Source organism: Ascaphus truei, chromosome 9, assembly GCF_040206685.1.
Source record: "Ascaphus truei isolate aAscTru1 chromosome 9, aAscTru1.hap1, whole genome shotgun sequence".
NCBI lineage: Eukaryota > Metazoa > Chordata > Amphibia > Anura > Ascaphidae > Ascaphus > Ascaphus truei.
Genome location: NC_134491.1, coordinates 62165694 through 62183034, shown reverse-complemented (window position 1 = coordinate 62183034; position 17341 = coordinate 62165694).

Genomic DNA, 17341 nt, shown 5'->3' with positions numbered 1-17341 from the left:
TGCTCTCAAATTCCTCCTGCCAGGAAAAGTTGGCAGGAAGGTGGTGAGGAGCTGCTGAGAAGCGGCGAGAGGGGACTTATAAAAAAATGCATTTTTCCTGCATCGGATTGATGCCGGGAGCTGATACCCATTAATATCAGCACCGGAGGCCCCCTGCATTAATCTCATGCAATAAAAATGCATTTACAGGCAACTTCATTACCTTAGCGGCAAACCGCTAAGGTAATGAAGGGGTTAAGGAACAACAGTAGCTATATTCGGGGCAGAGGGGGTGAGTGAAGTGGGTACTTGGCCCTTTACTCACCCTGTCTGCCCCCAATAAACATTACAATATGTACTAACCACCAGTACATAACCCACCCACTCCCTGTGCCCCCACATAAAAGCATTTTTTATTTTTTTATACACAGGATTGATACAAAAAGCCGGCGGGGGTCCCTGTGAGTATCCATGGGCATCCAGGTGGTCCCCGGTGGTATCTGGGGTGTCCTCAGGTGGTCTTCCCAATGGGTGTCTGAGGGCCCTCGGGTGTTCCCTGTGGGTGTTCGGGTGGTCCCTGTGGGTGTCCGGGGGTCCTCGTGGGGGTCCGGGGGTCCACGGGTGGTCCCTGTGGGTGTCTGGGCGCCCTCAGGTGGACCCAGCTGCTGTCTGGGGGCCCTAGGGTGGTCCCCGTGAGTGTCCGGGGTCCTCGGATGGTTCCCGAAAGAAATCGCCGGGTGAGCTATTTTCAGAGTGGCGATCATCACGTCGCCGGCTACTCACCTGTTTTGCAAATGTTGCTATCACAGGTATTCCGGGCTTTCTGCACCGTGATAGCAACGCTGTCAAACCTGGCGATTTACACAGCCCGGCGATTTTTTTTTACGGCGCTTAGTTCATTGGCCCCTATGTGTGTGAGTGAGTTGGAGTGAAATCGAGAGATAAAGTGGACAGCTTGAGAGAGAGAGTGAATGAGAGAGGATGAAAGAGAGTAACTGTGTGAAAGAGACAGTGTGAGAGAATGTGTGTGAGTGAGTAAGGCTGCGCTTATAGTGACGGCGACAGCAATGCGGCGTCAAAACAAATGCATTGCCGCCGTCGCGAGCGCTTATAGTAAGCCCAACCCGACGGAGCGACAGGTTTGTCGCAATTGCTGGAAGTCATCTCAATGTGATTTTTCCAGCAACCGCAGCATGAGATCAACGTCGCCGTCACCGGCACTATAAAGTTAGCCTAAGGCTGCGCTTATAGTGATGGCGACAGCGATGGGACATCGCGGCAAAACAAATGCATTGCCGACATCACGTGCGCTTATAGTAAGCGCAACGCGACAGCTTGGTCGTGATCGCTGGAAGTCATTTAAATTTGATTTTTCCAGCAACCGTAGCCTGACGTCGCCGTCACCGGCACTATAAGCGTAGCCTAAGTGTGCATGCATGTGTGTGTAAAACAGCACCAGATTTATATAAGGGATCACATTGAAAGAACTGGGAGTTTCTCTATGATAAACCTGGTGCAATGCTTTTGAGCACAATTAACAACCCCGCAATTTTTTTAAATGTGCTTACTGAAAACCCGTACACAACCATAAAAATGAAAGTAAAGATATGAGTACAGAATAGATTTATATTTACGCCCCATTCAGTTGCAAAGGGCAGCCACTTTCAATGTGTTTCAGGCCCCTCTGGCAGCGAAGGGTAGAAATGGCAATTTCCAGTAAGTCTTCTGCTAGAATGTGTCTTAACACGTCTGGCTATAGATCATCTCATCTTAAGCCCCCGACCGACTCTCAGTCAGCCTGTACGCGCCAAACCCTTTTCCCTTCAAAAAGATTCTTTTGCAGACAAGAATGCACACGCCAAGCTATCTGCCCATTATTTCCGAGCAAAGCCTCAGAAACGCCCCTGGCAGAATCTTTTGCTTTTATCTTACTTAAGTTTTAGCTGCTCCAGCATGTTCACTGACAGTGCTTAAAAGTGCAGCCACCCCCTCCAACTTCATTTTAAAACTTACCATTTTTTTGCAGGTGACTTTGAAAGAAAAACTGTTTTCTGCAGACATTCTGTACTTTCTCATGCATGTCAGCTCTTACTGATTTTCTGTGAGTCTCACCGATTTGGAGTTAGGCCGCGATTTTAGTTGCGCACGACAGGGCGCATGACGTCACGCGGGCCTGTCGCTCGCGCGAAACATGCACTGAGGCTGGATGCGATGGGGAGGAGTGACGGACGCGTCACCAGGCTGGTTTGCCCTCATTGGCTGAATCGCTCACGTGACGCGGCCGTAGCGTGGAAAAAAGGGTACTTTAAAGGTAAATTTGTATTTTCTTGGTCTAAGGCATCCCAAATCTTGCTGATTTCGGATCTTGGAGGTGACATTGCTGCTTTTCTAGACTTTAATATTTCAAGGATTCAGAAAGCATTGATCACTTTTTAATGGCTTTGAAAAGGAGATGGTTTAAAGCAGGGGTGGCAAACTCCAGTCCTCAAGGGCCACCAACAGGCCAGATATTAGGGATATCCCTGCTTCAACACTAGTGGGTTAATCAGTGGCTCAGTCATTGACTGGGCCACTGATTGAGCCACATGTGCTGAAGCAGGGATATCCTGAAAACCTTGAGGCCCTTGAGGACTGTTGAAAAGGAATATTTGCTTCCTTATCTGGGCCCACACGATTCTATTAGATCAGCTACTTCTGTTTATTAGTTTGACTAATGGTGGCTTCACAACTAATACACAAACAATGGACGAAACAAACACAATAATTCCCCTCTAGTTTTGAGGGATGATAAACAGTCTTATCACTCCAAGGCATTAAATAAAGAGCGTAAGATCACTCCAAGGCTTTAAATAAAGAGCGTAAGATCACTCCAAGGCATTAAATAAAGAGCGTAAGATCACTCCAAGGCTTTGGTTTTACCATGTAAATGTTAAAAGTTTTAAAAATATTTATATTTGGCAGATTAAAACCAAATATATATATGTAAGGGGGTCACCCCCGGTTCCCCTGATCTTCCTTTTGCCCCCCTGCCTTACCCCTGTGGCAGTGGCGGAAGGGGACGGCGACTTCTCCCGGCGGGCACCGCCCTCTTGGTTGTGGCACGAGCTTTGCCCATGCGCAGTAAAGATCGCGCACGCGGTCCCCGTAGAAAAGAGCTGTACCAAGAACTACAATTCCCAGCAGCCTCTGGGGACTGCACTTTCACCCTTGTCACAGGCAGCATTGAAGCCAATAGAGCTGGCAGCTTCTCATGCTGCAGAGTTGCAACAATGTTGTGTGCAGACAGGGTTTTTGTCAGTTGGAGCACTCTAGTTAGTCAGAGTCAGGAGCCCAAGGAAAGAGGTAGGGTGCAGGAGTCAGGGACTCCCTGCCCTAGGCCAGCGGCCCTAAGGCCCTAGTTAGTCCTGATTCCCCACCAGGTTAGTGAGTGTTGCCAGGGATAGCCTCAGGTTAGGGACCCTGCCACTCATTGTAGTTAGAGCTGGGGAATAGGAAGGGATTAGGGGGCTGGTTTAGTCTGCAGAGCGATGCGGCAGGCATTTATGTGAAGTAAGCGGCATGAGACAGCTGGGGGGTTCATAGCGGTAACCAGTCCGGGGAGCCATAGCCCAGGGTCCGTGTTGCAAGTGGCGTGAGGTACTGGGGGGGTTCATAGCGGTACCCAATCCGGGGAGCCATAGCCAAGGTCGGCGTTGCGCGTAGTACGAGGCAACTGGGGGGTTCATAGCGGTACCCAATCCGGGGAGCCATAGCCCAGGTCGGCGTTGCGCGTAGTACGAGGCAACTGGGGGGTTCATAGCGGTAACCAATCCGGGGAGCCATGGCCCAGGGCCCGTATTACGAGTAGGGTGGGTGCAGGGACCTACCTGCATAGGATAGGCACCCCGCAGGCCCTAGGAGTTTTCCTTAAGCCACCTAAGGTTGCTGTGCTATAGGGACGGCCTATAGTATAGTGTGTGCCACGTTGTTGTAGTGATAGATAGGGACTCAGCGGACGCTGCGGTTCCTGCTGAGAGGTTCGGATCCAAGTTGGGGTCCTCAGAGACGGTTTCCAGGTTGGGATTGCCCCTGGAGGTCCACGTGCAAGGAGTCCAGTTGGGGATCAGATGACGTCATTCTACGACTGACCCTTTGTGAAGTTGTTGCTGATCCGAGCACCGGAGTGCTCGGCAGGTATCATACAGTCATAAGTGCACCAACGGGCCCTTAGTGTAATTGTGACTGCGCAGTCACCCATTGCTTCTCTCTACAAGAGTGTGGGACATTGGGTGGGACTCTGGACACTGGGTGGGATCACCTGGTGTTGGGAAAGCGTCCTGCGTGACGCAGTGGTAAGTGTCTCCTCTAGAGAGGGACACCGGTTATGTTGGTATTGTCATGATATGTGTTATCTCGTTCTAAAGTAAATAGTATTAGTTATTATATATCATTGTGTGTGAGTATTGATTATTAGTGATTGTCCTGCGAGGAACCACTCCCCCTCTGGTGGGAGCCATCGCAGGTGGAGGCGCTGCATCGTTGTAAGTGAGTACCCCTAGTATAATTGCCCCAGGTTCCCCGTGGCGGAAGCTCAGCCCTCCTGCGCGCCAACAGGTAATGCACCACACCTATGGTAACATGGTATGTTTCTCCGCACCCACAGTATAATCTGCGATTGGGGGGGGGGGAAAACCCGTTACATATATACATATATATATATATACAAATGTAGCTGTATGCTCTATATATATATATATATATACTGAGTTAAGTTATGGTGAGTTAAAAAAGTGACAAAACCCTCCACAGCAAAGCAAATATGCAAATGTAAATAAAAAGCCTATAGGGAACCATGTTAAAAATGGTTTTTGAAGCAAAAAGTGGCACTGTGTGCTCATTTGCATGTCATTTCCCAGAATTCCTTGCTGCAGTGGCAGTACTGTGTGCTGGGTGATAATGGGGAAAGGCGGGGTTGCAGACCTGCCTAAGACATGCAGATGAGCATACAGTTTTATACGTTGGGTGAGCTTGGCTCTGTGGACACCGGGTGATTAGGTGCCCAGGGCACCTCAGTACTTTGGGGGATCTCACCGGGGCACGTATATGGTGTGGGTACTGTATGTGGGACTGTATTGTTATTTTGTTATAAATATGTGTTAGTAAAGATACGTAGTCATACCAGTGTGTGTGTATCTTTATTCTTTACTGCATTGGTCCTTAAAAGGGGTTATTCTGCAGTGCTAGGATCCCTGTCAGGTGGAGGCGCTGTATACTGATAGAACGCGGTCGCCCCAGGCTCCCAATGTAGCCCTTCTTATCTTCCTTATATTCATTGGAGCACACATCCATCTTTGTGATACCGGAGGGGAAGAGTTTACCAGTACCTCTTGGGATTTGTTCCCTAAAACGCCCTGTGACTACTTCTATCCTGTGAGTAGACAGGACATAGAGCCAAGATAACACTCTAATAACTTCCATTGTGTTCCTATGTCTACACTTATATTTCCCATGTCGCTGTTTTTTCTTCTCTCCCATATGCTTCCCCTGGATTTCTTGAGAATCATTCTTCTGTTCTGGAACCCGTGAAGACAGGTCCCACCGGAGGGTTTGAGCTGGGATTTCAGATTATTATCACTTTATATTTATTCACTTATCACATTGTATTGTATTTATTTAACATTGTTATTTTTTATGTATTCACTATTGGGGTTTTTTACGCCTATAATATCACTGTCACCTTTTAAACATGTCATTGTCCTTAGAACTGAGGGTGGGTGATTTCACTTGGATTTCTAACAAATAAAAAAATGGGGGTTTGTTTTTTGCCAGAACTTGATTAATTTGGTTTGGGTGTGTAAAAATCGATGGGAAAAGGCAAAAAAAAGCAGGATTTTCAGCAAACTTTTTCAAACTTTTCAACAAAGTTTGCGGGTTTTGTCGCAAGCAAACTGTTGTCATCAGTTTTTTTTTTTTAAAAGATCCCGAAAAACGTGAATCCGAGGAAGAGACTTTCTCGAGTTTTGCCTTCGAACTTCGCTCATATTTAAAAGTTTGTTCCAAACATTGACTTGAACCAACCCTCTCAAACATGCCCATCCTTATTTAGTTTTTCTTCACCCCAGACTTCAGTAAATAACCCCCTAAATGTGTTTCTCTAGTCTAGACTGGCAGTTCAAAGGATATCATGACTAAGGAAGATGTGATGATGAGCTCAGGATGGATGGACATGGGGCATTAGGTTCCTGTATGGTGCAGTTACTGACCCTAATTCCAAATACTGGGCAAGTTTCTACAAGCATCTGCCTCTTTACACTGTGTGCTTAAAAGACCCTCACCCTACTATGCTAAGGTACATTAGAATGAGGTAGAGAGAGAGAGAATTACTTACAACCAGTGAAGCATGACAAAGGATTCTTGTGCTAAAAACGAAACAGCCATTTAAATGTACCAATGATGAAAGGCTGGGAGACTGGCATGCAGAAACATGCTGCTGTTTTACTTAGACATTTATTTATCAGACCAAGTAACATTTTGGGTTAAAACACAGGGAGTCGAAGGCCACTGTTAACCCTTTTGCTGTCAGAGGGCCTGCAACGAATTGCAGTGAGTTATTGTAGCTTTGCACTGAACTGATTGGTGGTTGTCGTAGAAAGAAAATAGGAAATGGCAGTTTTTATATAACAGATCATTTTTTTCCTTTGCAAAGTACAACTTGAAATAACGAGGAGAACTAAAGATGTGGCAAGGCTTACTATTCCCGGCGAAAAAGAAATCAGCCATGGCGCAGGGGACAGTGCCTGCCGCAAATACACGCAGCAGTGGGGGGTCCATGCTTCCACTTCGCCCCCCTCTCCCCCCCCCACCACCGTTAGTCCATCCGACCGCGATCATCGCAGTCATGGACAAGACAAACAGAAAGTATTGCTACATCTGTAACTAATATGTTTGACTGACGGGATTTGTTTGGACAGGGGGGCATTGAAGGGCCGCAGAGGAGTAGCTGCTAGTTTTACTCACGCATGGTCTTACCAAGTATATTGACTGATTAACTTCTGTCTTCTTTTCCCATGTACTATTTTTTTAATATTGTGATTGTTTAAATGTGCTTTGTGTTATTACGCCGGTTATCAGGTTATTATAAAGTTGCAGCTAAACACAGGAAGCTTGAAAAATACCACTTGTGGATACATTTGCATGCCTCAAACAGGTCTGCAACCCTGTCTTTCCCCATTATTGTTTAGCAAAGAATGCTTCCACCGCAGGCAGGGATTCTGGGTAATGATATGCAAATGAGCAAACACTTCTTATCCATTTTAACATGGGATCCTATACGTTTATCCTATACGTTTAGGCTTATTGTATTACACAGCTTTTTCAGCACCGCCTATGGACTAAGTCCAAACCACTTATTACTAGACGGTAATGTAATCTGTACAGATGTGAACAATGATATACTGTAGTATGTTATGATATGTAATTTATCCCTCCAAGCAACTGTGAAAGAAATATGAGACCACTGTAAAAGAATAAAGACGTTTATGAAAAACAACGTTTTCCCCCCCATAAAAGTCAGTGGCTCTGTAGGTTTGTTAATACAACCCCTAGGACCATCCCACTGGTGTTGAGCATTATCATGAGAGTGAACTGGTCAATTGTTACATTCAAATAACTCTTAGTGAGAGACATACAGTGCTAAACCATAAAACATTTTGGGCCATGTAGACGGACATTCACAGAGGTACACAATTAGGAGGCTTTATAATGTGAAATTATAATAGGCTTTATTGTGCCTTTTCCTTTTCATCAGGAAATCATCCAAACACAGGGGGGGGGGCAAAGCTTCTATTCACTTGGGAGTAGTTCTAGTGAAATCCTTTGCAATTAGTTCACATCTCCATTAGTTAAGCATGTCTCGTAGCCCCAAAATATATAACATGAAAATAAGCAGATATAAGCAGTCTCTTAAGAATAAAAGTCTTATCTGTTTCTTGGAGGGAAAATCTTCTCACTTCCTGGTTCAGCTTCAGGTGCAGTAGTTTTCCCTGTCTCTTGAAATCAGCTCTGCTGTGCAGAGCTCAAGACCGGTCAGCTCCAAAGGTCAGCTCTCAGTCAGAGCTAAGGAGAGTCACTTCCTGTCTCAAAGGCAGGCTTTTTGTAAACAATCTAATCAGGCAGGTGGTGTTTAGTAATTAACTACCACACTGCTAGATTAAAGGCACATTACTGAACAGGGATAAGTCCCCTGTTAGATACCTCCCCAGTTTGTGAGAAGCTCGGGCTTACCACGGCCAAAGCCCATCCTTCCACTCTCATTCTAGATATCTCTGTGACTTGAATGAGAGTGGATGGAGGAAGAGAACCCTCTGTCCCGCTGGGATTGGAGCCCTTTCTCCAGTTTATTTTTGTCTCCTCCCGAAGATGCTTGAGATCAGCACTCCTCAGTCGCTCGAGGAGGCCTTTTTCCACGTAAAGTCTTTTTATAGCGTGCGCAGTCTTGAGATTTCTGTTGCATCGGGCACTCCTCTTTTTGTAGACAAAGTGTATGGCAACAGTTGTAGAGCAGTTAGGACTAGCCCTTAGAGTTTTCTGCTCTTGAAGTGGTCTTTCTGCAGCTTCTCCACACCACAGAGTCGCCTGTTCAGCTTCTTCAGCTAAGGATTCTTCTGGCTTTGATTCTGCACTCCTACCTCTGTTTGTTGCCTGTTGGGCAGCTGTAGGTTTGGCTAGTGCTTTCTTTGGTGGCTCAAACTTCGTAATTTTGTTTTGAAGTTGCGTGGAGTCCCCAACTCTCACTGTACCATTGTCCTTAGAGGCATTAGTTACTGTGGGATACTGGTGCTTGGGCAGAGCCAATACCTTTTTCCGTATTGGAGGAATCTGTATCAGAGTCTCCTTCATATTCTGGAGCTCTGTAATTTTTGTCGTCAAGGTTGCCGCTGCATCTGTTTTCTCCTTGGTGTACTGACTCAAGGGAATGGAACAGTCTCTCGGTCTCTCCAGTTCTTGCTCCAGTTTCTGAGCCTTCTCACGCTCCCTCTCATACAGAGTCACCTGGTATCTAAGCTCCGCTTCCAACGATCTGAAGACATGCAGCGTGGCCTTTAGCTCCTCATACTGCTCTGTGGGGATGTACTGGGTATTCAGACGTTCCTGCAGCGCTTGTACCTCTTTAGCAGCCTGCAGTTTTTCTTCCTGTAGCGTTTGCTGCTTCTCCTCAGCATACTGGATGTGTGTACGCAGACCTTGCAGTTGATTCTGCAGTCGGTGCTCTGCGTCAAACTTTTCCTTGACTTCTTCTGTTAACTGAAAATTTTCTTTTTTCAGTTTTAAGTTTTCTCTTTTTAATCTTGAATTTTCTCCTTTTTCAGTCTCTGTATTCTTCAGGGCCTCTTGTAGTCCTCCTTCCATTTACGCACATCTGCTTTGAGAATGACAATCTCCTGGCGTGAGACTTCCTTCTCTAGGTTGAGGGTCTGAAGCTCCTTCTGAGAGACTTTGAGATCTGTTTCAAGATTACCAATAGTTTCTTTAGCAATGTCCAGCTCCTCAGTGAGACTGTGTAGTTCCTTTCTGGAAACTTTCAGGTCTGTGCGGCAGCTGTTGGTCTCATGATGTTAGGCATCCAGTGCTCTGCGGAGTGTCCGAACCTCTTTCTGAGATACGTCCACCTCTATCCGGACACTGTTGACCTCCTGTTGTGAGGCATTCAGCTCTATGCGAAGAGTGTGAACCTCTTGCTGGAAGACTGTCATCTGCTTCAGTGCCTCCTCATACTTCCGCTTTAGCGTAGCCACCATTTTATCAGATTGGCTCTGCTTTTCCTCCATGGCGGAAATAGTAGCCTTTGCAGTATCTCAGTCTTGAGATCCTCCAATTCGGTCATGGCCGTAGAGTAAATTGCGAGCACCGTCTTCTGTAGCTCAGCATTATTTTTTCTCTCCCTTTCCAATTCTTCATAGAGTAGATCACAGTCATGCCTGGCAGCTTGCAGTGCATCTTCAGGGCTGGTCAAGGGATCGTCACTCACTGGCTCCGACTCCACTTCCCTGGGATGGTTGGCCAAGGGTTCCTCACTGTTGGCACCAGACAGACACTTCTTTGGGGTACATGACTTCTGCCTTGGGCCCTCTGGATATTCGGTTACCCGCGGGACGAATTCTCCATTTTCTCTAGGCTGCAGGGCAACTCGGTCCCCCTTTTCCTCCACAGGATCTGCGGACGTGTCTGTTCCTTCCACGGTAAGTGAAGAACTGCTTTTCTTTTTCCGCCTTTTTGATTTGGATGACACCGTCCCTTCAGGGATATTGGGGTCTCCATCTTCATTTGAAATTTTAGCAGCTTCATTATATACGCCAGGCTTTTCTTGCAGCTGCTTTAGCTGACAGAAATATTCGGTGATCCACTGCTCACTCTCTGTCTCCTGCTGATCATATTCGTCATCAAAGGGAGCGGTCTTTTCTGTTCGTGCCGAGTTCAGGCACCCCCACCATCCTTGGGGTGTTTTGTGGGTGTGACTCGGTTCGGGTTCCCCGTAAGAGATGTCTTCCTCTTTATTGGACTGGAAGGGCCACTCTTCCGTGGTTTAGGGTTCATTACAGGAACGCTGCATCTTGTCCTCCATTTTTAGGCTATCAGGTGTAATTTTCTTCCTGACCTCAGGAGGCGCTATTGCAGCTGTTGCCACTGTATTTGCTAGAACCCCCAATTGTGGTAGTCCTACAGATGGGCATATTTTGCTTGTAGAGGTCGTAGCTCTCACAGGCATCTCTGTAGACTTTTCTTTCTTGGGTAATTTTTTTTTCAATATCAGCAGTGCTGTGCATGCATTTTCTTTTATCAGGTATACAAGATGTGCAGTTGCTAGGTAAAAAAGTTTATTTGCTATACACCATTTACTTGCTAGGTGCAATCCCTCCACTTCAGCAACAGAATTTGTTTTTCTGCCTAAGTTCAGTAATTTTCAGTCTCATCTTTGGGTATTATGGCATTCACACTTCACACTTTGGGTGTCTGTTTTGCCCCCAAGATAATAGGCATACTCTTTTACTTGCAGAAAAAAAAACATTCTTTGCAGTGGACTCAACACTCAGCAATTGGCTTTGAAAAACCTTTTCCTTTATAGGGCAATTTTACACTCAGCATTTGTTTGCTAAAAATTCCCCTGCTTCAGCACAGTCTTGTATCAATTTTCACACTTTTCTGCATATACTCCATTCACAGCTGGTAGCCCAATGCGGTGTGGCAACCTTTATTTGCAAAATCAGTACCACTCGTGGGCCACCATCTGTATTCACTGCTTCAGCACCTATTCCTTTTAAGGGCTGACTCACTTCTTGAACCCTGGCTATGGCTGGAAGGCAAAACCCCTATTTCAATGACCATATTACGCTTTGTGATAGGCAAATAAAGTTTTAGCTGCTTCAGCAGTCTCTCTCCTCTTTGGATTGGGGCAAACAGTCCATCTGTGGTTTTGTAAGTTTCAGTGGTGTGTCCCTTAAACTCTGAACTCTGCTGCATGAAGTTTTTTTTTTTTTTCTCAGACTGTTTGTAGGCAAAAATCATAAAAAAAAATTTCACATAAAAATCTCCGGTCCTTTTTAACTACAAGGACACCTCTTGTCCCACCTCGGACACCAAATGTAGACGGACGTTCACAGAGGTACACATTTAGGAGGCTTTATAATGTTAAATTATAATAGGCTTTATTGTGCCTTTTCCTTTTCATCAGGAAATCATCCAAACACAGGGGGGGGGAACAAAGCTTCTATTCACTTGGGAGTAGTTCTAGTGAAATCCTTTGCAATTTGTTCACATCTCCATTAGTTAAGCATGTCTCGCAGCCCCAAAACATATAGCATGAAAATAAGCAGATATAAGCAGTCTCTTAAGAATAAAAGTCTTATCTGTTTCTTGGAGGGAAAATCTTCTCACTTCCTGGTTCAGCTTCAGGTGTAGTAGTTTTCCCTGTGTCTTGAAATCAGCTCTGCTGTGCAGAGCTCAAGACCGGTCAGCTCCAAAGGTCAGCTCTCAGTCAGAGCTAAGGAGAGTCACTTCCTGTCTCAAAGGCAGGCTTTTTGTAAACAATCTAATCAGGCAGGTGGTGTTTAGTAATTAACTACCACACTGCTAGATTAAAGGCACATTACTGAACAGGGATAAGTCCCCTGTTACAGGCCATATTATGAAGCAGTGCTAAGCCGTAAGGAATCTTACAGCCCACATGTGAGTAGCCTTGCACTGATAAATAAATATGGACCTTAATGGTGTACTGTTTTCAAATGGGCCATATGGTGACTTAATCTTTTCAATGCCTTTGTGCCAGGTACGTCATGGGCAAATGCTCATTAATTTAGGGACAGATTTTGCTGACCGCTCAGATGGAGAGGCCAGCCCCATTAAAATGGATGGGTAGCTCCCTCCACTTCAGGTTCTAGTTTCCAGCCTCTGATCACATCACGATTGCTCCGGGAACGATTATGTGACGCGGAATAGACAGATATCTGGTGGGACCCTGGCACTGAGGCATTTTTAAGGCTTAGCACTGTTTTGTAAATCTGACCCTATAAGAAACATTTCTATGCTCTTTCTCTTAGCATAAAAATTAGGTTGCCCCATGTGCCAACTTGTGATTCATGGAGCGTCCACAGAAGAAGGTAGAGAGGAGTTACACGATGCACCTATTCTAATAGGATGCATCAAATTGTTCTCCTTTTACCATCATTTTCTCTAATTACCTTTGCATTACACATCTCCAATGTTGTACTCCGCGTGATGAAATTATTGATATGTTATTTCTAAGAGCGCTGAATATTCATGCTGAGAACACCTGTGTCTTTTTCTTTTGGTTTTCCACAACACAATTTTATTTATGAGTTTATTTTTGGAGACGCTCTACTGATTTGAAATTCAGCAAATATTCTGAACTCGCCAGGCACTGGAAAATGGAAAAGCTTTGGAAAAAGCCAGTGGAACTATGAAAATGCATCAAAGGGAGCTGTGTTTGAAGCAACAGTGAGCTCGAGTTAATTTCCGCCTTTGTGAGAAGGACGAAGCATGACAGCGCACGCTAGGCTGAAGCTTCCACTCTGGAATTAGCTGAGCAGCAGGTACACCCTAAAAAAATTGGCACTGCTTTTAGTCTCTGGAAAGGGGGAAGGGAAACCGAGGCTCTGTAAATTTCACCATCCCATAGATCTTCCCTCTGTTTAGACTTGCAACATGACAGAAGGATGCCAGGACATCAGAATACTGCCCTTCATTCCTGAAACCTGTAAAGACACAAAATACATTAATGCACTGAAAAGGCATCCTTATTGTGATGTCGGTGAGTAGGATGTCTCAGATGAATAGTGTGTTGTGCTCTGTTGCTACAACAATCAGAGTGTTGTGGTTGTACAGTAAGTATCTGTCTAGGGAGCAGTAATCCAAGTGTAATGATTCTCAGTGGTATTGATACAGATTGGGCTCTGGCAAATTTCTTCTGCTATAAAGAACCATTATCTTCCTTCTGTAAGTCAGTACCACAGCTGTACTCCTCGTGTCCACTCTAAAATGTTGGAAGTTTTAATGGGTTAAAGGGTTAGTCCCACCGACCCGTAACCTGATAAAAGTGAAATGTTATGTAGCAGTGTTTCCCCCATCCCTTAGGAGATTCCCCTGTTACCATGTGTATGGTGCATGCTACCTGTTGGCTCACAGAATGCTGAGATGTCCGCCAATGGTTGTGGGAACTGCAGGACAGGCTTCTGGGGTATTAACCCGACATTTACTCCATGGTACACAGCGCCTCTGCCGTAAGCTCCAGATGTATGGAGGCGATCTCCTATGGAGAAACGGTTACCTCTCCCCCCAGAAAGATCACACACCAGGCCGGAGGTATATTCAACTGGAACCGGTTTTATTCCTGTACACTCCACAGCAACATGGCAGTCCTCTGCCTAAAACAGTCTCTGTTATGGTCTCTGATTTAGGATGGTCCCTGGACCTACACTACGGGTCAAGGGCCCCCACAGCAGTCCTTGCTCTTCCCCAGCCGTCTAGTAGGACTAGGGGAAAAGGTAATCACTCACTCTCCCCCTAAGGGAAGAGGACCAGGGTCTGCCAATGCACAGCAGCCCTGTGTGATACCTTGTCTCTCTCACGGTAGAGACACTGCATTTGGGGTTGCCCTTCCCTTAAGTACAGTAGGGGGAAGGTACTAGGTCTGAACCCAGGATTGGGCAACATTCAGACCTAATCCCACCTCCTCCCCTGTCACTCAATGGAATGCCTTGTGTGAGGAAAACCCATGATTAGTACTGGCACTGCCTGCTCTTACCAGGACTTGCATGCCAGTGAGGGCAGAATGGTAGCCAGAAACCAGCCATGGCTACACATGGCTACACTTAGATAGTTTAAAGGATTAGTCCCACATACAGTATGACCAAAGTGACCTAAAAATGGTGAAATGTTTACTCGTTTACTCCCACATATTACCGACCAGTAACCTGATAATAGTGAAATCTTATATAGTTTAAAGCAGGGGTGGCCAACTCCAGTCCTCGAGGGCCATCAAAAGGTTCAGGTTTTAAGGATATCCCTGCTTCAGCTCAGGTTGCTCAATCAGTGGCTCAGTCATTATGCTTTATTATGCTACATTAGCATTTATTTTTTATAATTTGTTAAAAATCAAACAAATCAAGTTTTGGCAACACCAGAACAAAACATGATTTTTTTGGGACCGTAACCAAAACACCAGTGCAAGTGCCCACCTTTACTTAATATTCCCAGACTGCAGAAGTATATTTCACGTTATATTATAATATATAATATATAACCCAATGGTAAAAATTAGCTTAACAAAAAATATTGGTATTCTGGGTGTGAAAATAAAAAAAAATGTCGGTATTCTATACCACACAGCATCATAACACTTAGACCTCTGGATGTACCTACTCATGCTTTACTTGGGGAAAAATCAGATTTTAAAGGCGCATTTCATATTCTCTTCTCAAAATTGTGCTCATCATTTTAATCAATGCAAAAATGTCTAAAAATGATATATATTTTTTTATTACATTTTTTTTACTTTTTGACTACAGAAACTCCCCTCCCACGTTGTGCGGGCTTACCCTACCCTACAAAGCGGCTCTCCTTTTATGATTTAGTTCTAAAAATCTACTCAATGGACATTACAAATGGATATTTTGGCATAATTTGCAAAACCCCGCATTCTTGTGTTGGTGCTATATTACCAGAGCTCACACCTACTGTACAAGCTGTGTTCATTTTGTTGTTGTATCCCAGGTGCAAAATGGGATAATATAAAGATTTATATCTTTTAAGGAGGAGGGGAGACTCTGAATTTCCTTGCCCCTGGGTCAGATAAAGTGGAAGAGGAGAATGTCTTTAGCGCTTGCCTTTTAATGAATGGTTAGAAAGATAATGCATAGGTTTTCTATGCATTCTGAATATGCAGAGTTTAATTTAAAAAAAAAAAAAAGGGTCTCACAGCGTCAGCCTTCCCTGTCTGGATGCACCATTTTTCTAGGCTGAAAAGAAAAGCCCCTTTACAATATACTGGAATGCTTTTAAAATGTCAAATGTAAAAAAAAAAAAAAGACCCTTGTATGCTGCAATCCCGCTTAACAGCATTCCCACTCACAGGATTCTTTATTTCGATAAATCTAATGCGTTTCTGCACTTTGAAGCCGGGAGACCTTTACAAATAGCTCCCTTTGGAGGTTCTGTAGTCAAGTCCGGCTGCAAAACTGCAGCAAAAACAAACAAACATTGCACCATATTTGTTAAGGGAAAACAATGAGATTTGGCTTTGATAAATCTATGGGAGATTATTGCTGCAGTTTTGCAGCTGGGATTCTTTAATATATACAGTAACCCCCCTTTGTCTTTACTGCCCCATTTCCAACCTCATCACATATACTGTATCATTAACTCCGGTGCTGTTACTTTGCACCCTGCGACCCAGATTAACTAAAATCCTTTACATATTGAAATTAGTTTATTTCACTGGTATCTCACCTCATGGAATATGTGAGACTATTTAGAGATATTCTCTCCCTTTCCCCTCTGTCTTTCCCTCACCCCCCCCTCTCTCTTTCTCCCACACCCCTCTCTCTCATTCTCCCACACACCCCTCTCTTTCTCCCACCCCTCTCTCTCCATCACCCCCTCTCTTTTTTCCCTTCACCAACCCTCTCTCCATCCTGCCCTGCCCCTCTTTCTTCCTCCATACCTTTCTCTTTCGCTCTCCTTCCCCCACTTAGCTATGGAGTACAGCCGTTACATTATCTCAGTTCGTTATCTTAATGAACACGGCGTTAACTCAGGGAAAGTAGCATCCCTCCCTCTATTACTTAACGTCACATTATTTGCCCTGATTTAACAGAGCTTAGTGAATCTGGGCCCACATGGGAGCCAGGTAAATCCTGCTGCACCTTTTCTATGCATGAAAAAGGTTGAGGGCTGCAGTCTTTCTGTTACCCAGCCAATGCCGATATAAAAGTTCTCCCTGCTAACATCTTCAGACATTGCAGTGGCTATTACTTTGCGAAAGGTGCTGCAGTCGCTCCCAGCAACAAAAGAGAATTGTTCCAGACATGGTTCATTTCAATAACCGCGTCGCCTGCTGCAATTTTCTCTTTAATCCCTGCCTTATAAAATCGCATCTGAATGATATTGTGTAGCGTCCGGTTTGCAAGGCAATCTGCTCTGAGCCCATTCAATTCACACTTCCAATAAACCGTTGTGGATAAGGAAACTATATGAAGCACGCGAGCGCTCCATCACTTCCCGGCTGCTCTGTGCGTCTGGGTTTGTTGTTTTTGATTAAAAATGAAAGCTGCTATTTGGTGACAATATTAGCTGGGTTTTGTGAGGCTCTTTATTAGAGTGTGCAGCGGAGGGAGGAGGACTATTTGAAATGGAAAGTAAATAAAAGCTGATGCAGTGAGATTTATTTTAACACTGTCACATCTTGCCAACAGATCATTATTTTTCATGGATGAACGAGGCTGCAGTGAATTGAGATTACTTCTGAAATAAAACTGCCCCACCCCACCATTAATAATGATAACTTTATTTCATATAGTGCTTTTCTCCCAATGCAACTCAAAGTGCTTCACAATTATAGTATAGCAGCACATAGGAATTTTTATAGTCCCTGCCCAGATGATTTTATGGTTTAGGTGCCTGAGGCAGAGGGAGATAAGGTGATGTGCCTAAAGTCACAAGGAGCTGACACTGGGAATCGAACCAGGTTTGCCTCGCACTTAGAGTCATTGTTGGGAGAAGTACTGTTACTTAATATGTACGAACCTGGGCCTGTGACCACTGCATTTTTTAATTTACAATCTTCCAGTTCTGTTTTGATTTTTTTTTTTTT